Source organism: Rana temporaria, chromosome 13, assembly GCF_905171775.1.
Source record: "Rana temporaria chromosome 13, aRanTem1.1, whole genome shotgun sequence".
NCBI lineage: Eukaryota > Metazoa > Chordata > Amphibia > Anura > Ranidae > Rana > Rana temporaria.
In genome coordinates this window covers 18,204,801-18,229,992 of record NC_053501.1, presented here as the reverse complement: position 1 = coordinate 18,229,992, position 25,192 = coordinate 18,204,801, and the positions used below count along the sequence as shown (strand labels likewise).

At 43.6% G+C, this 25,192-nt stretch overlaps 1 long non-coding RNA gene across 1 annotated transcript in view; it reads right to left on the bottom strand.

Moving 5' to 3' along the window:
• Nucleotides 1-22,886, bottom strand: part of LOC120920606 — a 195,494-nt gene extending 172,608 nt beyond the window's left edge. The window contains exon 1 of the long non-coding RNA XR_005744747.1: nucleotides 22,778-22,886. This is a non-coding gene — a long non-coding RNA (uncharacterized LOC120920606). The remainder of the gene's footprint in view (nucleotides 1-22,777) is intronic.
• Nucleotides 22,887-25,192: the final 2,306 nt, after the last annotated feature.

Below are 25,192 nucleotides of genomic sequence, written 5' to 3'. Positions count from 1 at the left end.
TTCCTGGTTCTGGTCATGTGATTTGTCACATGACAAGGGGAGACAGGAAGGGTGCTACATATTTCCACCTAGTGGTCTCCTAAGCGCGGTTCCCCATCTTATTTACTTTTATGAATAGGTTTACCTACCGTTCCCAAAAACAAATATATGGCACAAGCAGGCAAATGGCTGCGTCGTTGAGCACGTAATTGCACAGCTTTCTTGCTTAATAACAACATTTCCAATAAGGAAATCGGTAATGCATTGCAGAATAAAAACTAGCAGTTGTATTGCTTTCAGACGTTTTTGTTTTCTTCTTTGTGTACGATAAAAAGGGAAAAAAAAACATAATACGTGGTCCTTTTCAGGAAATACATTGGCCCATGAGTAATCTGTTATATTTCACTGGAGACTGAAATCAGCAACTCTCATTGTGATTACATGGTTCCAGCCGCTAATCTGTTTCACTTGAATAGATCCTGATTTGTCCAAGTGTACAGAAAATACCAGTAAGAGCAGTAAAGAAAATAAACGAGAACAATGGCAGTGAATAAAAGCGAGTGCAACAAACAGTCACGCCTCCCTTTATAAAACATAATTGGCAGAAAACGAACCTGAAATGTGTCACCTTTTTTGCATTTCTACAGGATAGGCGGCAATGCCATGGCGTTCCACTGCGTACTTTTTGTGCTCAAAGCAAAACTGGATTCTGGCTTTTGGATATGAGATAAGTATTTTACATAAATGCGCTGGCTTAGTATGGATTTATACAACACAGGAAGATTTTCTGTGTATTTATGTTGTTATGTCACATATGTTCACAGCAGGATAACCCAACAAAATGACATCGAAGGTTGAAAAGCCTAGTGAGGCTCCGTTTTGATTTGCGTTTTTTCAAATCAAGAAGGTTTGACAAAGAAAAGCTTTTTGTACATTTACATCTATTCGATATTTGTCAAATCTTTTATTTTTATTTATTTTTATATTTCATAAAAGAACGTTTGTTGATAGATACAAGATGAGTGTCCCAGTCATCGCATGATTTGGGCATTCAAGTGGAGTGAAACATAATCTTTGAAGTCGATTTACAAAATGCAGAGAGATCTTAATAGGGAGCAACCCCCTTCTGTCTCCAAACTGCGGCCCGAGGGCCGAATGTGGCCCTTTGCTTGCCTTTATCAGGCCCTTGGAGCAGTATCCCTCCCAATGATACAAGACCCTATTCTGCCATCTGATACCGACAATGGAACACCATTTCTCCCACTGACACCACTAATGGGGCACTATTCCTCCCTATGATACCAGCAATGGGGCAATATTCCTCCCCCTAATACCAGATGTTTACTCCCACTGATGCCAGGAAAGTTTTCACTCCCGCTGGCCAAAGTCCGGCCCTCCAAGAGTCTGAAAGACAATAAACCGGCCCTTTGTTTAGAATGTTTGGAGACCCCTGCTTCACACCATACAACTGGGCAATCTAATCTGGTGGCGTGTTATTCCTACAATGTGTAGCGATAGGTGTGTAGCGCCTGTGTACTTTCAGTACAGGTGCTATGTTAAATTTAGAGGGGGGTGAAAGAGTTACTTTGCTCTCATCCATGTTGATTTGTGTAAATTGGGTTTCTGCCAGGCTGGGCTATCCTGTGATTCCATTCCGTGTTCCAAAGATACCGTTCCATCTTTGGATAGCAGGTGGTGCCAGAGGGGTCCAGGCGGAGGCGCCTTTCTCCAGCAGCCAATCAGAGGAGTGTTTCCCTCGCGGGGCATGCTGGGGGTGGGTATTTCTTGGGCAGATGCCATTTTGTGGGGTTCTTCGCCCGTTCCTGGTTTCAGGTGCGGCACCCACCTTTAGGGTGTGCGCACAGCACAGGCCCCGGCGAGATGGCCTATCAGGCCGGGGCGCACATGCTACGCGGAGATCCTGACTCTGGGCCCTCATGGCCCGGAGCAACTAAAGCTGCAAAGGGGCCCCAGTGACTTACTGGGTCCCCACACTTCATGAGGAAGATCCCAAGCGAGTTATGCTGTCCGGTGGAGAGTCGGTCTGAGGTGAGCCCGGAGACAGGTGATCCAATAGGGTTTAGACAATCCATCGGGGATCTGGGTGGCCGGACACTGAGAAGTTGTATGCTGCAACTTGTCAGTCGGTGACCCCAAAATTAAGAAGTCTACCTGAGGGAGATTCAGGCAAATTATATTCGCTGAGAGGATTCGCTCTATTATCTACGTTCCTGAGTAGAGGGCCTGTGGCAGAGGTCCCACTCCTAATTCTATTAGAGCCAAATCAGTGGCAGAGACTTGTTCCTTCTCAGAAGTTCTAAGTGATACTCTGGCTGCCAGGTCGGTGTGAGAGGCCTGTCCGGGTACACTTCACCCACTCCGGCTGGAGTGGCGACGTGAGTTAAAGGAAAAAAAATGTTTTGCTTAAATGACTGTTTACAGGGTATAGAGACATAATAGTTAACTGATTCCTTTTAAAAACGATTAAAAATAGATAAAAAAACAATCATATAATGTACCTTTAGTTTCAGTTTCGTTTTTGCAAGTTATCCTGCCTCTGTGCTGTATAGAGCCATAGAGAAGTGAGGGTTTGAAAACTAAACTAGAAGCTCCCAGTACTGTGGTCCAAAGGAAACAGGCAACCAGGAAGTGTCCAGAACAGAGCAGAATTACAGCAACATCAGAGCAAAAACGAACAATGAGGACATGAAACCAGGACTGCAGTAAAGTAAAGGAAGCTATTTAGCTAAAAAAAAAAATGTTACCTATTAAATTCCTTCATCAATATCACCTCCGGCATTCTAGTTTCTGTTCTCTCATTCACTTCCTGGTTTGCGGCGCTCGTTCATGTAAGAACGACATTTCCCAGTATGCATTGCGGCACGCCCAGTAATTCACACCTCCTTGAAGTCTCCAACATGTAGAGAGCATCCTGCCGCACAGATGTAGTTCCCAGGAGGGAGCGAGCACGTTACTGACCACCGCAGTAAAGCCTCCCTTTACGGTGGTGAGTTACAATCAGACAAGCAGGAAGTGAACAGAACAGGAGAAGAAATAGAGCAACTTCTGAGCAAAAACCAACAATGAGGAAGTGAAAAGGAGGAATGTCTGCAGGTAAAGGATGCTTATTATGAAAAAAAAATAAAAAAATTCCTTTACAACCCCTTTGAGTGTCAAAAGAGACCAAAATCTTCTCCTAATGCCAAGATGCTTGAGATTGGATCAGTTACTGCACTGGAGAGACATTAGAGCAACCCTTCTCAACACAGAGGAACTCTTGAAATAACAACATTCTCGTCTCAGGGAACCCCCACTAAAATTACCATATCTACAACTCATGATACATTAGTGTGATGGTCAGTGGGAAGAAGGCTCCTTAGAGCCGGTTCACACAGGGGCGGCACGACTTCGGGGGGGTGTCTCGGCAAGGCATTCTCAAGACGACTTAAGAGGCGACTTGAAAAATGACTTCTGTATTGAAGTCAATGCAAGTCGCCCCCAAAGTCGTACAGGAACCTTTTTCTAAGACGGAGCGACTTGCATTGCTCCTATTAGAACGGTTCTATTGAATAGAGTGGAGCGCGACTTGTCAGGCGGCTGAGTCGCCCCTGTGTGAACCGACTCCCACACGTGTGGTCATTGGGAAGACTTATCCCCTTACAGATAAGCAAAAGGATCAATGGTGTTAGTGGGAATTTTGAAGGGTAGAGCTTACTCTTTGCTCAAGGAACCCCTAGCAACCTCTAGAACAGTGGTCTCAAAGTACCGGCCCGCGGACCAGTTATAAATGGCCCGCAGGCAGGGTGGAAGTGGGGGCTGGCGCCATCTGGTGGTGAGCCGTTGGTATTACAAGTTATTACCACCAGATGTGAGCTGGCGCCATCTGGTGGTGGCCGTTGGTATTACAAGTTATTACCACCAGATGTGTGAGCTGGTGCCATCTGGTGGTGGCCGTTGGTATTACAAGTTAAGCATTACAAGTTAAACAGCAATTCTAATGTCATTTTACACTATTTTCACTGCCATATTCTTCCCTCTAATTAGAACCCCCAAACATTATATATATTTTTTATCCTAACACCCTAGAGAATAAAATGGCGATCGCTGCAATACTTTCTGTTACGCCGTATTTGCGCAGCGGTCTTACAAGCGCACTTTTTTGGGAAAAAATTACACTTTTTTAATTAAATAAGACAACAGTAAAGTTATCCCCATTTTTTTTTAATATTATGAAAGATAATGTTACGCCGAGTAAATTCATACCCAACATGTCACGCTTCAAAATTGCGTCCGCTTGTGGAATGCCGACAAACTTTTTTACCCTTTAAAATCTTCATAGGCGACATTTAAAAAAATCTACAGGTTGCATGTTTTAAGTTACAGAGGAGGTCTAGTGCTGGAATTATTGCTCTCGCTCTACCAATCGCGGCGATACCTCACATGTGTGGTTTGAAAACCGTTTACATATGCGGGCGCTGCTCATGTATGTGTTCGCTTCTGCGCGCAAGCTCGTCGGGACGGGGTGCGTTTTCTGGCTCCTAACTTTTTTAGCTGGCTCCTAGATTCCAAGCAAATTTGTCGACTTACACTAGTGCTGGTGGTAATAATGCGCTCGCTGACACCAGTGCTGGTGGTAATAATGCGCTCGCTGACACCAGTGCTGGGGGTTAATAATGTGTTCGCTGACACCAGTACTGTTGTTTTTGAAGTTTGAAAGTTTGCATGCGGCCCCCCATGGCATATGAAAACTTGTCTTGTGGCCCTCAGGTAATTTGAGTTTGAGACCCCTGATCTAGAAGAACCCTAGTTGAGAAACCCTGCATTAGAGAGTTGTTAACGAATTGCAAATGCATGCAGTGGTGTAACGATGAAACTGTTTTGCTGGACATATTTTCAATAAACAAAAAGCCATCATATTTTGTGAATGTTCCCATTTTGCAATTAATTGTCCAAAATACGCATTAACATTTTAAATATTTTGCTCAACTGCATTTGACGAGTCAGCTAAACTGTTTTTAAATATCCCAAATGCAGAGAAAAGAAATCTATTAGAGAACATTTCTCCATCCATTCTTTAATTTATTCTGATTAATAGGCTTTTTGATGCAGACCAATTTATTGTAACTGTAAAATTAAATCTGTTTGGAGTCCAAGCTATGACGCCCTCCATTTTATAGCAATTAGTGAGAAGCATTGGGGTGAACCATTTACTAGAGAACCTACTTTTTTTTTAATTATGTTAATTGAATTCCCAATCAATATCTCTCTACAATGGCAAAACTGAGCATTAAAGAAACTAATTAATCATTATTAGAACATTATTGCACTCCATACATAATCATATATATGGCAGATGTATTAAATTTCTTGAAATCGTTGAAGAAAGCCATACTTTAGAATTATTTGCACACAGAGGAAAAAAGGTCTTATTTGCAGAACGACTTTTAATTGTATTTAGCAAATCTTGTGACTTAGGCACTCCCTCTCATATAGGACACCCAGGTTACAACGCTGCCGAGCAATAAAGCTTGGCCTGGAACCTGCCACAGTTTGGAGACAATAAAAGGAGAAACAGCACACTTTTAAGGTCATAGCGCAACTCCTTCCTCTCGTTAGGAATCTGCCTTTGGGAAATAAATTATGATATTCAGGGTAGCCCCTCCCCATCCAAGGAGTGCCATTGTGGATGGGAGTATTGAAGGCTGATATTTAGAAGGATTCAGCTTTGGGAGTGGTGCGCTTACAAAACATACATGTAGGGATCTGCTGCCATCTACTGTCTGTATTTGGAAATAGCTTTTGTGTAATAATTATCAGAGAGTTTGTTTGTTTAAAGACAGGTACTTCTTGCCCCTGCATCAGAAACCTTGATGGCAAGACTGTGATGTTTATAAAAGGGAAGTTTTCAGGAAGTTGACACAAAGAACTGAGCCACATGACCTTATACCCATGGGGGCTGATGTACTTTCACTCAGACCAGAAGCAGAAACTATTAGGCAAGTATTCTTATGTTCTAATTGTTTAAAGCGGAGTTCAACCCAAAAGTGGAACTTGCACGTTAGGCACTCCTCGCCCCCTGACAGGCCACATTTGGCATGTAATTTTTTTTAGGGGGGGGGAGCGTGTACCTTAATTTTTAGTGGGACTTCCTGTAATAATTTATCTTTTATGTCCAATTTTTTATTTATTCCATGCTTTATTTTCAGGAGTACTTTGAGACATTAAACTGCACAAATTGTAATAAGAACGGGAAAAATGGGGGTGTTCTTTTGACCAGTAGTGTATCCTTTACCAATATACATTTTCCATACATTTGGTAATAATCAACATTAGGCGTTTCATGAGACCGATCATTAAAAGGGGTTGTAAAGGTTCATTTTTTTTTTTTCCTAAATGGGTTCCTTTAAGCTAGTGCATTGTTGGTTCACTTACCTTTTCCTTCAATTTCCCTTCTAAATGTTTTTATTCTTTGTCTGAATTTCTCACTTCCTGTTTCTCCTCAGTAAGCTTGCCCCGATCATCCGAGCCGTTCTGGCTGGGGGTTAGTCAGCTTGCTCACCCCCTCCCTTGAGACTACATCCCTGTGGGGAGACGCTTTACCCGCAGGGATGTAGTCCCAAGGGAGGGGGCGAGCACGCTGACTAACCCCCAGCCAGAATGGCTCGGATGATGGTGGAAAGCTTACTGAGGAGAAACAGGAAGTGAGAAATTCAGACAAAGAAAAAAATATTTAGAAGGGAAATCGAATGAAAAAGGTAAGTGAACCAACAATGCACTAGCTTAAAAGGAACCTATTTAGAAAATAAAAAACAAACTTTTACAACCCCTTTAAAGTATTTATTTTATTTTCAAAGTTCATCAGCCCCCAAAGAAGTTTCCTGGAGTTGGGTTTGAAAACTCTTTCATACAGGTGGTTGGGTCACGTTTTTAACTCTTCCCCACCACCTATCAATTCCACAAAAAATTTATAAAATAGGGAGCAGATGGAGGTGTACACACTGCAGCGTTAAGGCTGCCTCATGCAGAGCAGTGTTAGACAGACGTTGATGCTTTGCAACTGCCTCCAGTTCTTTTGAAACACGCTAAAAGCGTGCAGTAAACACACTGTAAACATGCCCATTGCATTTGCAGCGCTTTAAAGTAGTGGTAAATCCCCAAAAATATATATAATTTTTTTATCTTCCTGCAAGTTAAGCGCATAATGTGCTAGTATGCATTGCATACTAACACATTACAAAACTCACCTGAAAACAAAGCCCTCCAACGCAGCACTGTCACGGCTTCTCTAAGAACGCCTAAAGGTAGCAGAGTAGGTAATAGTCGGATAGGTTGAGGTAGCGAGTTCCAGAGAATGGGAGAGGCTCTGGAGAAATCCTGGAGACGAGCATTGGAGGAGGAGACAAGGGAGCTTGAGGGTAGGAGGTCTTAAGAAGAGCGGAGACAAGATTGGTGATGTAGCTCGGGGCAGAGTTGTGAATGGCTTTTTTATAGCACTGTTTGCTGTATAAATGTCAATGGTCCCAAAAAAGTGTCTGTCTGCCGCAATCATGCAGATCATCGCCATTACTAGTAAAAAAAAAAAAAGGAAAATAATAAAAAATGTAATAAATCTATCCCCTATTTCGTAGGCACTATAACTTTTGCGCAAACCAATTAATATATGCCTATTGGGATTTTTTTTTAACAAAAATATGTTGAATAATATATATCGTCCTAAACTGAGATATATATAATTTGTTTTGGGTATGTATTATAGCAAAGGCAAAGGCTTTTACATTTTTGCTCTTTGCTTAAAGCGCAAAAAATAAATAAAAAACGCAGCGGTGATCAAATACCACCACAAGAAAGCTCTATTTTTGTGCTTAAAAAAAAAAAAAAAAGGAACGTAAATTTTGTATGTGTCCAATGTCACGCGACCATACAATTGTCAGTTAAAGCGAGGAAGTAAACCCTGATGGGTGCTACAGTACAAACATGTGTCAGTGTTTAGGGCCCTTCACCCTTAGAAACGATAACAATGTGCTTCACTGAAAAAAGCTTCCAGATAGACCGCAGTTTATATCCAAAAGCATAAAGAAAAAAAAAATAGGATTTTTTGTACTCACCATAAAATCCTTTTCTCTGAGTCCATGGACGGACACAGCTCCTTAAATCTTGACAAGTGGGTTATGCTCCCTGTTTACAGGAGATAACTAGGCAGAAACATGTTAGATAATTAATTACAAGATTAACAGAGTGGAACAGCCCTGCCCAGGGGGCGGTCCCTCCAAACATAACCCTCCTTCCCTGCAGTATGAAGCCTTAGTTCTTAACAAGCAGTACAAACCTAAAAAGGAGGGGTGGGTGCTGTGTCCGTCCATGGACTCAGAGAAATGGATTTTACGGTGAGTACAAAAAATCCTATTTTCTCTTATCGTCCATGGACGGACACAGCTCCTTAAATCTTGACAAGCAGTGTCAAAAACGAGGGGTGGGAAATATATCAGTAAAACCAATTGTAACTTCACCCCAAAACAAGCAGAGCTCCTCAACGGAGGAGGTGCAACTTTAAAAAGCCGCCTGCAAAAACTAGCGGCCAAAAAAAGCATCAGAAGATGCACTCACAGCAACCATGTAAATTCTGGGAAAAGCGTGAACGGACGACCAAGTCGCCGCCTTGCACACCTGTAAGACCAACGCATGATGTCGAAAAAACAAAACAAAACAAGAACCACCGATTGCCCTGGTCGAGAGTGCCGTGACCGGAACGGGGGGCCCGCCCCTTAAGAGCATAGGCCTGTATGACAGCCAGCCTGATCCCCTGAGAAATGGTGGTCGACGAGACCGCCAGGCCCTTTTGTGGACCAGACACCGACACAAAAGAGAGTCAGATCTCCGAAACGGAGCCGTAGCAGGCTGGTAGACCCCCAAAGCAAGTACCACGCCTAAAGTATGAAAAGCAACCTCCGTATGATGCGCCGGCCGAGGACATAAGGATGGAAGAACAATGTCCTTATTCCGGCGAAAGGCCAAAACCACCTTCGGGAGAAGGGAAGGTCACGGGCGCACCACCACATAATCCTTATGGAGGATCAAGCATGGCGGCTTGCAAGACAAGACCGCCACCTCAGAAACCCCAGAGGTAAAAGGCCACTAAAGGGGCCACCTTCCCCCATGAGTCAAAACTCATGGGGGAAGAGATGGGCCAAGAGGGGAAAGTATAGGACAAACCCACTGCACAAAAAAGGTACCCACTAGAGAACGGGCCACAAAAAGGCCACTTAAGAACACAGCCAAGGCCGAAATCTGCCCCCAAACAGTGCTTTAAGCTATTTTTAGATTCACTCCAAGCTGTAAAAACAGCAGGACCCTGGACACCGAGTACGTCCCTCCATCTCTTCGCATCAAGAGATGTAGGCCTGCCAGGTGCGACGGTAGATCCTCCGGAAGACGACTACCGTGCCCTCAGCATGGTTGAGATGACAGAGTCGGACAGATACCGGTCTCTTAAAGTCTGGCTTCCAATAGTCATGTTGAGCAAGTCAGTGACTGTACAACAGGAGGAAGTATGAGACCTCGAGACAAATGGAACTCCCGCCCTGGCAACTGACAGGGTACCTCCGCTACCAGGTGCCCGATATCAGCGTAACCAAGGACACCGAGGCCAATCTGGAGCGATTCGAATCATCGGGATCTCCTCAGCCTCCACTCTGTGGAGCAGCCGAGGAAGCAACTACAATGGAGGAAAGGCATAAAGCCGCCGATACAAACCCCACAGGGCCACCAGTGCGACTGACGTGTCTGTACCAGATCACCAGACCTGGCCACTAACTTTGACACCCTTCCGGTGGAGACGAGCGGCCAGGAGATCCATACTCTGTGAGACTCACCTCCTGCAAGGGAGCCAAAATACTCCCAAGCACAAAGACCAGTCGCCCTGGTCCAGCATCTGGCGACTCCAGTAGTCCGTCTGCCGGTATACCTGATGGTAGACCGAAGCCACGGCCGTGGCTTTGTCTGGCTGAAACCAGATCTGACGACCTTGCAACCTCCTCAACCACAAAGAGAAGCATAGACTGATCGCCTAAAATAGTAGGACAGTGAACGGTAGACAGGTTCCACAGCACCTGGTATTCCCAGGCGGTCTCCCATCCAGGCCCGACCCTGGGTAGCTACCGAGACCAGACTAGAGCGGCACATTCCGGGAGGTGTGGCCGTAGGTCTATGCTAGTCCAGAGACTCAGGGCCGACTGGACCCCCGAAGAGTCAGGGATCTCCGTCACCAACTCAGATAGACTAGGTGGCGCACCTGAATCTGATGATTTCAGAGACAAGAGATTTTTACCACCTGGACAGTATTTCCCCTGGAATACCCGAGCGTGGAACTGGGTATACAGTACCGCCTCAAAGGAGGCTACCCACAGGACAAAGGACCAGCATGTACCCAGAGAGAAGATCAATTGCGTGATGTCAATACCTTCACCGCAGACTAAAGAGTCTGCAATTTCTCCAGGGGAAGAAGGACCTGCACCACAGAGGAGTCCGGATCAACCCTAGATACTCCAACGCTAGGCCATACGTCCATCTCCTTTGCTAGGCAGAACAAAACTGAGGCTGCATGCTGCAGGGAGGGGGGTTATGTCCGGAGGGACCGCCCCCTGGGCGGGCTGTTCAACTCTGTTAATGTAACATGAATTTAATTATCTAACATGTTTCTGCCTAGTCCTCTCCTGTAAACAGGGAACATAACCCACTTGTCAAGATTTAAGGAGCTGTGTCCGTCCATGGACGATAAGAAAAAAAAAAAAAAAAAAGAAGAAGAAGGTGCTAGTGTTGAGGGATTTTCACCCTTATAAACAATGTACTCCACCGCCACACAGGTGTTCGATCACCAGCTAAAATGCTCGCTCACATTGCAAGTGGATCTGTAAAATAATGCAGATCAAACAGGCTTTTAGACTGCATTCACACCTGAGCGTAGCGTTTTGCCACGATATTTGCAGCGTTTTTTACCGCGATGTCGCGATTTTTGCGGCGTTTACCGCGATTTGTCGCAAATTTGGACAGGTCTAGGGTCACCAATGTTAAAAACAGAAAACGCCCAAATCTGCCTAAAAAAAAGTCCCAGAACTTGTTTGAGCTTCAGGCGTTTTTGAACTTCTGGCTTCAGGCATTTTGTAGTGGAGATGTGAACCATCTCCATAGAGAATAATTGATTTTTTCCCCTCCAGCGTTTTGTAGCTTCAGGTTTCAAGCTACAAAACGCCCAGGTGTGAATGGGGTCTTAGGGCAGCAATCTTTCTATAGGTATGACTATCATCTGGTCTCATCCACAAAGTATGGCTTCTAGATGCATGTGCCAACCTCAGCTGGCTGTGTCTCCATACACTCTGCCGCACATATAGAAAAAAAACTCTGCATATAGTGTAGTATGTTCAAACAATCACATAAAAATTAGCAACGGAGGAGGGGGGGTGCTGGGCTGTATGGAGGAGAAATATAGGACAGGAGGAATGGTGTGATATCTTCCTGAATGTGAAAACAGCTCGGGAGGGGACACAGGACACCATTAGATTGTCAGAAATAAAAACTCTGTTCTTATTATTCCCAGTATGATGCTGTGTCCGCAGTCTCTGATCATCTCCTGTAGCATGTCCGCAGTCTGATCATCTCCTGTAGCATGTCCGCAGTCTCTGATCATCTCCTGTAGCATGTCCGCAGTCTCTGATCATCTCCTGTAGCATGTCCGCAGTCTCTGATCATCTCCTTTAGTATTTTGGGGGGGGGGGAGCCTGGAGCTCCTTTAAGTTGTCTGCTGTGTTTAGACTTTGCTACATGCAGGAAGTGTTTTTTTTTGTTGTTTTTTTTTTTTTTTTAAGAACAGATGGAATAAAAAAAATGGAGTACTTTAATTTTTTTGGATGAAAGCCATGCACACTTGCTCTGTAATCGTGATGCATTGCCATGATAATCATAATCGAATCTAAATCGTGAGACCAGTGAAGATGCGCACCCCTAATAATTAGGCAAATCTGTTTTAAGCAGCGAAAATATACATCTTTTTTTTTTATACATCTTTTTTCAATCAACTATTCAGAACTCCCTTTACTAATTCAGACTAGTAATAGATGGATTTCAGTTGTTTCCAGTAACTACTGCAATTTGCATTTGGTGCTTTGCAAGTTTTTATTAAATAAGTCAGTAAATATTTGAAATGAACTATCAGAAACAATATTACAAGATTTAATACAAGACCCAGTTGGCAGGTAACCTAGTATTTCCCTGGAGATAGATAGATAGATAGATAGATAGATAGATAGATAGATAGATAGATAGATAGATAGATAGATAGATAGATAGATAGATAGATAGATAGATAGATAGATAGATAGATAGATAGATAGATAGATAGATAGATAGATAGATAGATAGATAGATAGATAGATAGATAGATTAGATAGATAGATAGATAGATAATATAAAAATATCTCTCCATGTCTTGAAAATATCAAAATAGCCAGAACCAAGTCTCTTGATAACACATTACACTTATTTGCAGTTCTCACTATCAAATAAACTTTTCCTGGGCTGCTAATGGAACAGCATTTCTTCCAGTCCCCGAGGAAGCTCAGGTGCAATCACAGTTCACATTGGAAATGGACATTATGTTTTTTTACCAGTTGATGGTATAAAGGAGGTCAGTATGATCTAAGAAGTTTGATGGCACAATGAACTTTGCCACAACTGATAACATTTAGGGGAAGCGATAACATTTTCTAATACAGTTTGGTAATGTGTAGGTCGGCTGTATCTCTACTTTCGTTATGGTTTGGAGGAGGATAGGAAACTAAAACACTTGGCACTCTGGTATGCCAAAGATTTGCCTATGTATATGGGCTTAGGTTCAGACTAGAGGAGGATTTCCCCCATAAGGGGAACTGTTGGTAAATCTGCATGTGTGTTAGTTAACTAGCTGTTGTACATGAGAGAGGCATCAAAAGGGGGGGGGGGGAGAGAAAGAGATAATGAGAAAGAGAGAACCTATGGTAAGATGTATTTGCTGCCCAACCAAGTCTTTACAGAAGGTGCACATGGAAGGGGTTTAGCACTCTACAAACAACAACATTTTCCCAGCACACTTACCATTTAGCTTGCAAAAAAATAAAAAATTTGCCCCCCGTTTAATAGTTCTAAAACTTGCTTTGTGCACTGGTGCACAGTCATGTTGGAACAGGAAGGGGCCATCCCCAAACTCTTCCCACAAAGTTGGGAGCATGAAATTGTACAAAACGCCTTAAGAGTTCCTGTCACTGAAGCTAAGGGGCCAAACAAAACCCCTGAAAAACAACCCCACACCGTAATCCCCCCTCCACCAAATGATTTGGACCAGTGCACAAAGCAAGGTTCATAAAAGACATAAATGAGCGAGTTTGGGGTTCAGGAATTTGACTGGCCTGCAGAGTCCTGACCTCAACCCGATAGAACACCTTTGGGATGAATTAGAAGGGAGACTGAGTCCAGCTTTCTTGTCTAACATCAATAACCAACCTTACAAATGCACTTTTGGAAGAATGGTCAAACATTCCCATACACACACACACTACTAAACCTTGTGGACAGCCTTCCCAGAAGAGTTGAAGCTGTTGTAGCTGCAAAGGGTGGGCCAACTCAATATTGAATTCTACAGACCAAGACTGGGATGCCATTAAATATCATGTGCGTGTAAAGGCAGGTGTCACAATACTTTTGACAATAAAGTGCATGCAACTATGTAAGAGCCACAGTGGCTCCTCTGTGTACTACGGTCCTAATGCCAATGTTTTGAGAGTCTCCATGTTGGAGCACATATAGTAGTGGATAAAGTAAGGGCAGATGTCCCTGGAGGGATCTGACTCCTTGTTAAAAGACACACTGGAAGCCCAGCAAAAGCACAATGGCAGCTGGATGCATCTAATGTGTTGTTTTGTAATGTGTAAAGCCCCTTCTATGTGCACTGTACTGTAAAGGCTAGTTATAGATTGCAGTGGTTGCCACTTATTTGCCGCTTGTAGGTGGAATGGTGTGTGTGGGACAGATTGGATGCTTTCAGCTACCAATGCGCCTTTGCTGGGCATCCATTGTGTCCCAGCACTTTTAAGAAGGAGTGGACCCCCTTCAGATAATCCTGCTCTTTCATTTATCCACTGACCATTTCCAACAGGTACATGAATCTGTGGCCCATTCATGCGCACACACAGGCACAATGGGATTCTAGAGAGTCGTAGATATCTCTTGACATGCTCCATCTTATCATCAATAAAGACTGATAATAGCCTACATTTCTGTTTTCTGTGCCCTTACTTTGTACATAAAAAAAATAAAAAGAATCAAAGCCATTATTCCATGTCATGCTCTTTATTATACAGATAAACAGAAACAAAATGAATTCTCACCTTTTTCTAATGCGGTTCTATGAATGCATTGAATAGCTTATTAGCCATTTCGTACTTCCACCAAGCAGCTGGATACCGCTAATAGTGAGCTGCTGAAGAAACCTTGCACTTAGCCAAGACGTCCCAGGGTTCTATACAAAATGCTGCATTTCATCCAAAGGGAAGTTTCCAACCAAATAATCAAAAGTGAAACACCGTCCTTATGATTGCTGATGGAATAAAGCTCCATGGAATAATGGATAGCTAGTGGCCACCAAGCTCTTAATAAAAAGCAATAGAGAGAGACGCTTGGAAGAGCAGCCCAGCTGTGAAGGCACTAATACCATTAATACTCTGTCCTTTCTGCTGTAGAAGAAAACTATTGTTTTCCGTGACATGGACAACAGATCTTTTGATCTACAAGATGAATATAAAACATCATGGAATGAACACTTTAAGCTGCATGATACCGAGAAGTATGAATAGGCAAATAGCTAAATCGTGTCAGTCTTCTGGAGTTCGGTGCTGAATGTTCATTACATATTGTCCAAGAAGCACTGTAGTGTAGGGAAAGTCATGTAGACAGGCGTTGGTGTAGTAGAGGAAGCAGCAGTGCCTGGGAGGAGGTCATCAAGAGCCCAGGGCAAAGATTCCAAATTGTACCTTCCAGGGGTCAAGTCCTGGGGGGAAAAAAAGTGTGGGAACTCCCACCCAAGATCCACTCCCCCACCAAAAAAAATAAAAAATTATAAATGATACGCTCATATGCATAATTACTAAACCGTATGTTTTTTTTTTTTGTTTTTCGATCCACTGTACCTTAGTAATCCTTTATGTTACTGGCCGCTTCCTGTATATGGATTCATCAGGTAGTGTGCGGAAATTCCGTCACTTCTTCGATGCCGCAATGTCTCCTGGGAGCTTTTGTTATTATTCCCAGGAGACATTGCAGAGGTCTGCCGCAAGTTATCGCGGGATTTAGGCTGCATTCACACCTAAGCGACAGCCGCGTACGCGTGTAGCGGCAGATTTGCCGCGATTACAAATGTTTCTTTTTTTTTTTCTAAAGTATTCCCATTGCTGTCTATGGGAAAACGCGCCTGTCGCGTGAAAAAAAGGGTCCGGGACTTTTTTTCAGGCGACAGGCGTTGCGCGTCTATGAGATGTGAACCATCTCCATAGACGGCAATGGGAATTCTCCCCTCAAGCGACAGAAGCGTCCCGCGTCGGGCGTTTTGTCGCTTAGGTGTGAATGGGGCCTTAGAAAGAAGCAAGTTCTTTCTAAATCCCACGATAACTCACGGCAGACCTCCGCAATGTCTCCTGGGAACAATGACAAAAGCTCCCAGGAGACATTGCGGCATCGAGGAAGTGACGAAATACCCGCACACTACCCGATGAATCCATATACAGGAAGCGGCCAGTAACATAAAGGATTACTAAGGTTCGCCTGACAGTGGCTCAAGCTGGGCATCGCCGCTTAGTGAAGGATTGGCTTGGGCGGCTCGGCTGCTCTAGTCCTGCAAAGGGAACTGAGTTCCTGCTGTGAAAAAAGTGCAGGAACTCCGTTTCCACACGTTACCGCAGGACTTGGGCCCTGGTACCTTCCCCTGGGTGGAGTAGGAGACCCGGCCAATAGCGGTATGCCAAGTACTGAGCCGAAGCACATGTAATGGTTGGGTCATGAGTTAAAATAGTGCCAATGGTTGTGGCACACCACTGCAAACTGAAGTGTATAAGAGATTCAAATCTGGAAAAATAAATGTAGCGGTGCACTTGCACGAGTTCAGAAGATCCACAAATCACCCCACTGTCTGACCATCCATTCATCCATTTCTTGAAAACACAATGAAAGTCACTTGCTTTACCTTGCGGTATTTTTATTGAAGGGTTAACTTGGGTAGAGTTGGAAAGGATATTATGACATGGGATGCCCATACAACTTAGCACATTTAGTAGTTTAAGTTCTGAAGATAGGGCACATAAAGATCAACAGTCAATGGTGCTGCGTAACTTCAGACTATTGCTCTTTGACTGCTGCGATGTCCCCTGCAGAATATTTCTTTAGTATTCCTGAGTAAAGCCTTGGCTATAAATTGTTACTGAATTTCATGCATCTCTGTGAAGAGCCACTCTGAATAACTCTTCAGCACATGGAAAGTTACTAAAATGCTGGTACTGCGTCAGATGTGTTGCTATACACCTCCCCCCGACGACCCAGTACCTCAACAGCATATAGCAACTGGTGGACTACTAGGCCCAGATAGTCCAAGTTTTGCAGAGGCTGTTCCCCGGTTACAGCCATCCGCAATAAGCTACGATTGGATCAATGGAAGGCACAGACGTGGCGTTGGTAGCAACGCTAATGTGACCCCGGAGATGAGGCGAAGATGAGACTGGTGCGGGGCACGGACGAGGCTCAAACTACAGTGGCAATCAATAGAGATGGATAATAGCCTTGACTGACATGTTTCGCGTTCAAACGCTTTTTTAACGCTTTGAAAAAGCGTTTGTCCCTATTGCCGACATCTGGATCTGCTATCTTCATTACTTCTCCTATCTCTACTTTTCACCAAGTTTTATCGTTTTTACCCGGCTGGGTAATAAAGAGCACAGCAAAAGATACCTGTCGGGGACATTCCGTTACTACAACTTTCACCAATCACCCCTAGACATCATAGAAACACGAGGTAACATGAATAGAATAAAATGTCCATCTTCCATAATAAAAATTTCCATCCAGAAACACTTACAGAATGCAACACCGATAAGCAGCAGGGCAGGTCTCAGGTGTGCCGACATCATTTGTCTTGGAATGCAGCCTGGCCAGTTCAAATAGGGAGGTGTCCATGAAGGATGGGAGTCCCTTTGGGCAGGGGGGGGGGCGTGGAACCCAGAATCCCTTGGAGAGTTTGGGGAACCCTTGTTCCAGCTCCCCATGCACCTCCTATGTCTAAGTCACCCTGTGTTTATTAGGGGCACTGGGTGACTAAGTAAATGGACAGCTATTTAATGGAAACTGAGACTGTGGTTTAGATTACTTAAAATGGAACAGTAATATTTATCCATAATATCCCTCAAGAAATCTATGATACAATGTTCCATCATTCTGATACAGTGGAATTAATGTAAGAGTTTTGTAGACTGTTGCCATGCTGTCTGCAATCCCTGATTAATCAAAAAATAGCTCGGATGTGAATGCCATGGTCTACCCTCTGCTATTGTGAGAAGGTGTCCTGTGTTTTTATCCATGATAATGTGTGTTGTGTCTTCTGAGCTAAAAGACAGCAAGACTGACCTGGAAAGTCATACCTCTGAGTCACCTAGGCTGGGTAAATGATTAGTTAATTAGCTCATGTTAATATATGTGTCTGGTTACAGTTGTATTGTTAGAATAATATAATCAGGAAGGGGGAACCTCCTTCCGAATTATATACAAAGCTGTATTCTTGATCTAATAAATAGTTCCATGTTCAAGCTGTGTAACTGAGCTAGTCTTGCCTGGTATTTAGTTATAATTTATGGGCTGTAATATCTGATATGCAGACTGGAGGAGGCTGTATGCTGACAGAAGTACTCAAGCTGAGTGTGACGGGCTTCCGTTACAGATGGAGTGTCCCTACCCGTTCCCTACTTATCCAAGACCTCTCCCTATCAGACTGGTGACCTGTCCCTACACTACTCACATGCAAAATGCACTCCAAGTCTGAGGGCCAGGGCCCTAAATAGACTCTGCCTGACCCAAGATGACTTGCAAAATCACATGGGGTGGCAGCATCCAGACAGCTTCCCCAGGGACCCAGGAAACCATAGAGAAACCATGTTTCTCTTGACTTCCCCTCCAAATGCAATACCACTGCAGCAAGGTCCACCTACAGTGGAGAAAACAGACTGCACCTGCCTACAGTCCCATTAATAGACAGTCTGCCTCTATTAAATATAAAAAGAGTATTCACACGCTACTATGGAACAGCTAAATGACAGCTGAAAAGGGACTAAATGTGAATCAACTGCTAAAAAACACTGAAAGGTGAAACCAAGACCTGAGTGTATAAATGTATAGAAAGTAGTGCTGAGCTTTTGATAAAAATCAATACATAAAAGTATAATACAAAAGCATAAAATCAATGGTAATAAGTGCAAAATGTTGTGCAAGTGGCAAGCAAAGTAAAGCCAGAAACAATGAAATATCCGAATAAACCTCCAGTGCTTGAGAGGTGTATTGCACAGTGGAAAAATTCAAACGATACAGGTGCAAATAATGACATCTGCTATAAAACAATCACATCTGCTATTAAACAATTAAAAGTGCATAAGTGAACATGGTAAATCACAAAGTGTGATACTAATGAAAAAGTCCAAAATGTGTAATCGCACATGGAAAGTGATATGTGCAAAGTGATGATTCTTCAGTGCCTTCTACTAAAGAGAAGTGTGCAGAGTGATGGGGTGATGGCTCTTCAGTGCCTTCTGCTGATGTAAATGGATGGCCCCTTACCGCACTGCTGTGAGGTTACAGCATATAAGTAAAGCCTGAGGGTACCAAACGTGGTCCAGCTTGCCCAGGTGGTCCCTTAGAGGATGTAGGTATGGTCCCTGGACATAGGGAGAGGCTATCACGTCCGTGGTATGTGGGGTCTCCGGGTGCCGTACATATGTAATAGTGTATAAGGAATCCCAGGATAGTGTAGTATATATGAATAAAATTGTGTTTATTGCATAAAAATCGTACAAGGTACTCACATTAAAAATGTAAACAGAACATGTATATCCACGAGCGTCGAGCTCGCCTGCGTCACTGCCGGTTGCCTCTAAGTCCCGACGCATTTCGTCAGTGATCATGTGATTGTATTAGGGGGATCATCCCCTGATGAAGTCACGTGATCGCTGACGATACGCGTCAGGACATTTTTGAGGTATGGATGCATTTATTATTTTATTGCAATAAGTGGAATTTTCCTTTAAAGCGGAACTAAAAAGGGAAGTTCCTCCATCACCTCCTTCCCCACGTTTTGAATTATTTTTCTTTTGGGAGGGGGCGCACACAAGGAGTCACAGCTGGCTTCCCTTCATAAACATTCCGGTTCTGGGAACAGAAAACTGGCAAAGACCCAGCAAAAGGGAGGATGGCGCTGGATATTTGGACAGGCGAGTGTCTTATTTTAAAAGTCAGCAGGTACAGTATTAGTAGTTGCTGACTTAATTCTCTGTAATGCCCTGGACACACGATCCGAAAATCGGACAACAGATCGTCCGACTTTTTCCGCTAAATAGTCGCAAGTACAAATTGAATAGGTTACTATAAAATTCTCGTACGACAGAAAAAGTGATGTCATGTGTTGTAATGCATTTGTATTGTATTTTCGGACGACAACTGTACTGACTGAATGAAAATCGTACGATCTGGTATCATACCAGGAAGATTTTCGTGCTCGTCTGATCTAATAATATCAGATGAATTGTCGTGATCGGCTCTCAAAAGCTCTGTACTAACGATCCGATTATCGCACGATTCTTCCACGGACAACAGTTTTCATACGATATTCGGATCGTGTGTACAGGCCATTAGCCCTGGTTCACATTGGTGCGATTTTGACATGTCAAATCGGCGGCATCTGCCAAGAATGGCACCGTCCTAATCGGTGCGATGACACACTTGCGCCGCTGCACCAATTTCAAAAAGTAGTTTCTGTACTACTTCTTGCGATTTCCACTGACATCTGTGCAGAAACCCGCACAGGTGTCTGAAATCGCAGCCGAAATCGGGACTGACAGGCGGGAGTGAAAACGTGCAAGTTCAGCAGAACTGACACGGCTTCAATCCCGCAGCCCAGTGTGAATCTGGGCTCAAGGCTGCTTTCACACTGAGGAGTTTTTTTAATCGCTTTTGCGTTTAACCACTTAAGCTACAATTGGCTGAACAAGGCCTGGTCTTTAAGTTAAAAATCTATTTTTTTTTTGCTAGAATTTAACCACTTAAGGACCCCTTCACGCCGATATACGTCGGCAGAATGGCACAGCTGGGCACATCAACGTACCTGTACGTTGCCCTTCAAGCCCAGCCGTGGGGTCGCGGGCGCATGCACGCGACCCAGTCCGAAGCTCCGTGGCCGCGGGACTCGCAGACCCGATCGCCACTGGAGTCCCGCGATCGGTCCCCGGAGCTGAAGAACGGGGAGAGCTGTGTGTAAACACACCTTCCCCGTTCTTCACTGTGGCGGCGTCATCGATCGTGTGTTCCCTTATATAGGGAATCACAATCAATGATGTCACACCTACAGCCACACCCCCCCTACAGTTAGAAACACAGATGAGGTCATACATAACCCCATCAGCGCCCCCTTGTGGTTAACTCCCAAACTGAAATTGTCATTTTCACAGTAAACAATGCATTTTAAAAGCATTTTTTGCTGTGAAATGTGTCAAAATCGTCCGATGTGTCCGCCATAATGTCGCAGTCACAAAAAAAAAAAAAAAACGCTGATCGCCGCCATTAGTAGTAAAAAAAAAAAAAAATTATTAATACAAATGCAATAAAACTATCCCCTATTTTGTAAACGCTATAAATTTTGCGCAAACCAACCGATAAACGCTTATTGCGATTTTTTTTACCAAAAATAGGTGGAAGAATACGTATCGGGCTAAACTGAGGAAAAAACATTTTTTTTTATATGTTTTTGGGGGATATTTATTATAGCAAAAAGTAAAAAATATTGCATTTTTTTCAAAATTGTCGCTCTATTTTTGTTTATAGCGCAAAAAATTAAAAATGCAGAGTTGATCAAATACCACCAAAAGAAAGCTCTATTTGTGGGGAAAAAAGGACACCAATTTTGTTTGGGAGCCACGTCGCACAACCGCGCAATTGTCTGTTAAAGCGACGCAGTGCCGAATCGCAAAAACTGCCCGGGTCCTTTAGCTGCCTAAAGGTCCAGGTCTTAAGTGGTTAATGAAAAAAACAAACACGCCACACACACCACACCAATATAGTTAGCCAATTTTGTTTTGTAGAACGTGAAAGATGTTACGCCAAGTAAATAGATATCTAACATGTCACGCTTTAAAATTGCGCACACTGGTGGAGTGGTGTCAAAACTACGGTACGTAAAGACCTCCATAGGCGACGATTAAAACATTTTTAACAGTTACCTGTTTAGAGTTACAGAGGACGTTTTATGCTAGAAAATATTTCTCTTGCTCTAACAATTATAATGTTGCGGCCGCGACTTACATATGCTTTCGCTTCTGCACACACGCATTGAGGGATCATCAGCTTTGCCCTTTTCAGTGCCCCATTATATAAGCTAGCTTATGTCAGTCATTCCAGCACACAAAGAGTTCTCTCTAGATGCCTGCTAGCACACTCACTTTAATGTTCACATCGGGGCGATTTGACATGTCAAAACGCAGCCTATTGCCAGCAATGGCACCGTCCGCATCAGTGCGCCACTGTACCGATTCCCAAAAGTAGTTCCTGCACTACTTTTTGCAACTTCTGGGGCGACTTCAACAGACATCCGTGTATGAACCCGCACAGGTGTCTTTCAATGAGCCCCTCGAACTCGCACTTCAATGCAGATTTGATATCATTAGCTGAACTCGCACGATTTCAAACCCACATTTCCCGAGCGCTTACCTGGTTTTACACCAACCCCTTTTCACCAGCTTCATGTGATTAATTAAAAACTACAACAAACCAGCTGTTTGTCCATAGCCGCCAGTATCCTGAGATCATTGAGCCCTCCTTCACACTGAACAAGGCTTTGAAATCGCACAACTTCATCTGAAATCGCACAAAGCCACAACTTTGGGTGCGACTTGAAAGACATCAATGCGGCTTCATGCACATTACACAGGTATCTATTGAAGTTGCACCCGAAAATTGCCAAAAGGTAGTGCAGGAACTACTTTTGCAAATCAGTGTGGTGCGCCGCAAAGTTGGCGTCGCACCATTTGAAACAGTGCCATTGCTGGCAATAGGCTTGAGACTTGTCAAATCGCATGACAAATCGCTTCAATGTAAACAAGGGCTGAAAGCCAGAAACTCTGCTTGATAAGCTCCAGTTGCAATACAAGTCCATCAATAGCAAAGTAAACCCCAGACTGCTAGATTCCTATTACACACAATTAAGGATGAGCTCTGGCGTGTTCGCATGCTACACGTGCAGAGCCCGCCAGGAAGTGTGCACGGCGCTGCGCTAATCACAGCCAGGGAGACATTGTTCCGATGCTCGGCTGCAGAGATCGGGAAATGTCTCCCTGGCTGTGATTAGCGCAGCCCCGTGCACACTTCCTGGCGGGCTCTGCACGTGTAGCATGCGAACACGCCAGAGCTCATCCTTACACACAATAGTCCATAAAAATAAGTGCTGAGATAAGCCGTGTAATGTGCTGAAATCTCTCCTTACCTGTCTGATATCTTGCTATGGAGAGGATCTGATTCCTAATCTGCTTGTACTGAGAAGAGGAGCTCAGGTGTCAGCTAATTACTGTCAGGTGATCACTAAAAACCAGTCACTTTCCTCATGGAGAATCCTTTTAGGTTGTGTTCAAACGTATCTGTTTTTACACACATGCATTTCCATTAGTGAATCCCGAATCACAGTGCGATCCGATTCATGTCCCAACTAACAGTTCACACTGCGATATGCGGACTGATTTGGGGGTTCACTAACTTTGTATTGACCATCCCAGCAGTTGGCATAGTGCAGTGTGATGCGCAGTGTATACGCAGGGTTCCCGCACCGCACTAGTGTTTACCCACGTCGCTGACAGTTCATACCAGAACGCATTCTGTGCGTGTTTCCCACACCGAGCTCAAGACACACTGCCATGGCAATCTGCTGCAGTTGCCTATAAATTGGTAATAGCCATGCAAATCGCAAATGCCGTGAGTTTGCGTGCACCACATTACATGGCACAAAAGTACCATGCAATTTGGTGTGGCGTGTTTTTCAAAAGTCGCGTATGCGCTACTTTTTATGCGTTCCGATGCGATTTCAGCCCGTTCAAACAGGCTGAAAATCACACTGCAGGGGATTGCGCTGGAAATGTGAACCACGTTTCTGTGCAATTGTATGTGAACTGGCCCTTAAAATCAATTAAAACAAACGCAGTGCTAAAAAAAAATGACAGCATTGGATCGCTTTTCAGAGGGTGGTGTAGCAGCAGTTGACCGATGTTCAAGGAGCCCTTATGGCACAATGCAGAGTTTGGTGCCTGAGCACCCCAGACTTTGTCATGTTGAAGGTGGGGTGTTATCCTAATCCTATTCCATCAACTCCTTTTAGAAGTAAGAATTTAGAAATCTGGCGTTTTTATAAAATCTTTGTATTTTCGGCTGTATAGTCTTTCCTCCACTTTCTGCTGGTGTTTTTGCAGTTCATTTTCGAGTTGAAGGAGGAATGATTCTGTTAGGAACTAATGGGCCTTGTCAGAATTATCCCAGTCACGGAAAAACTGTCTCAGTCAGTTTCCCATTAGCGGAGCATGACAATCTTCATTTCATGGTATAACATGAGCTAGAAAATATCTGCAAAAAGAAGTAGTCGCCAGGGGCAACACAGGTACTTTCACTTATGCAAACAATTAAATCTGATTCTTCTTTTCTTTGCATTCCTTTATATTACCTGCTCTAAAACTCTGAAGAAAAATGATTGCTATGAACAGCGCAAAACTTTTAAAACTGTCGATTCAGTATGATTTTTCTTGCACTGGCATAGTCAATGAATACAAGGCTTTCTCTGATTGGATGAGGTGGAGCGGTGGGAAGGTAGCGTAACAAGCTACACCTCATTTAATCACACTAGTCTGGTTTGTTGCAATAAGTCTAATGCATGGGCGTTATGCCGCATGGTAATGTGTAGCCAGGTTTGCAAGTGGTTACAAAGGTTTTTCCCTGAAAAGAAACAAAGAAACCGCGCTCTTATATCATAAATTACATATCACCATGGCGAAAAATAAATAAATAAAGCGAGAAGTCCGTGTATAGATCCCACATGTGAATAACGTCCTCAGTGAGTATAGGAAAAGTTCCTCTCTTCCAGCATTCAGACACACTGTGCACTCACCAGACTCAATTGACTCCTATTGCAGGGAGTCAAATTGCGCATATGGGAAAATCCAAGATGTCATACATGAGGTCACAGGAACCCAAACTGTCAGCCATTAAATATCTATCTATCTATCTATCTATCTATACATATATATACCCATGTATAGATAGATAGTGTATTTAAAGCGCCAGTGTTGCCATATAGAGAGGGAGAGGAAAACACTCTCCATATTGTATAGGAATTACCAAATTGCGCTCCACCTGCGTTGCAGCTGACTGGATATGACGTATCTCAAACACCACACAGAGCCGTTTCGTCAACCTACATCTGACGTCTTCAGGAGACCCCTGAACACCAGCGTTGGGTGGTGTTTGAGATACGTCATACAACCTTTTTTTTAAATAAACGATTGAAATACTGCCCTGTGAGAGTGTTTTCCTCTCCCTCTCTATATGCCAACACTGGAGCTTTGAATACACTATACAGGTGTGTGTGTATATATATATATATATATATATATATATATATATACACACACACAGTGGTACCTTGAATTATGAGCACAATTCGTTCCAGAAGAATGCTTGTTATCCAAAGCACTGGTATATCAAAGCGAGTTTCCCCATAGAAAATAATGGAAACTCAGATAATCCGTTCCAGTGGCACTGCTAGTGTATGCAGTACCACATGTAATCAGAGGTGGGGAGGCGCTGGAGACATTCGGAAACTCTCGGAGAGCACTCTGAGCTATTCGGATGGGTGTTTCCA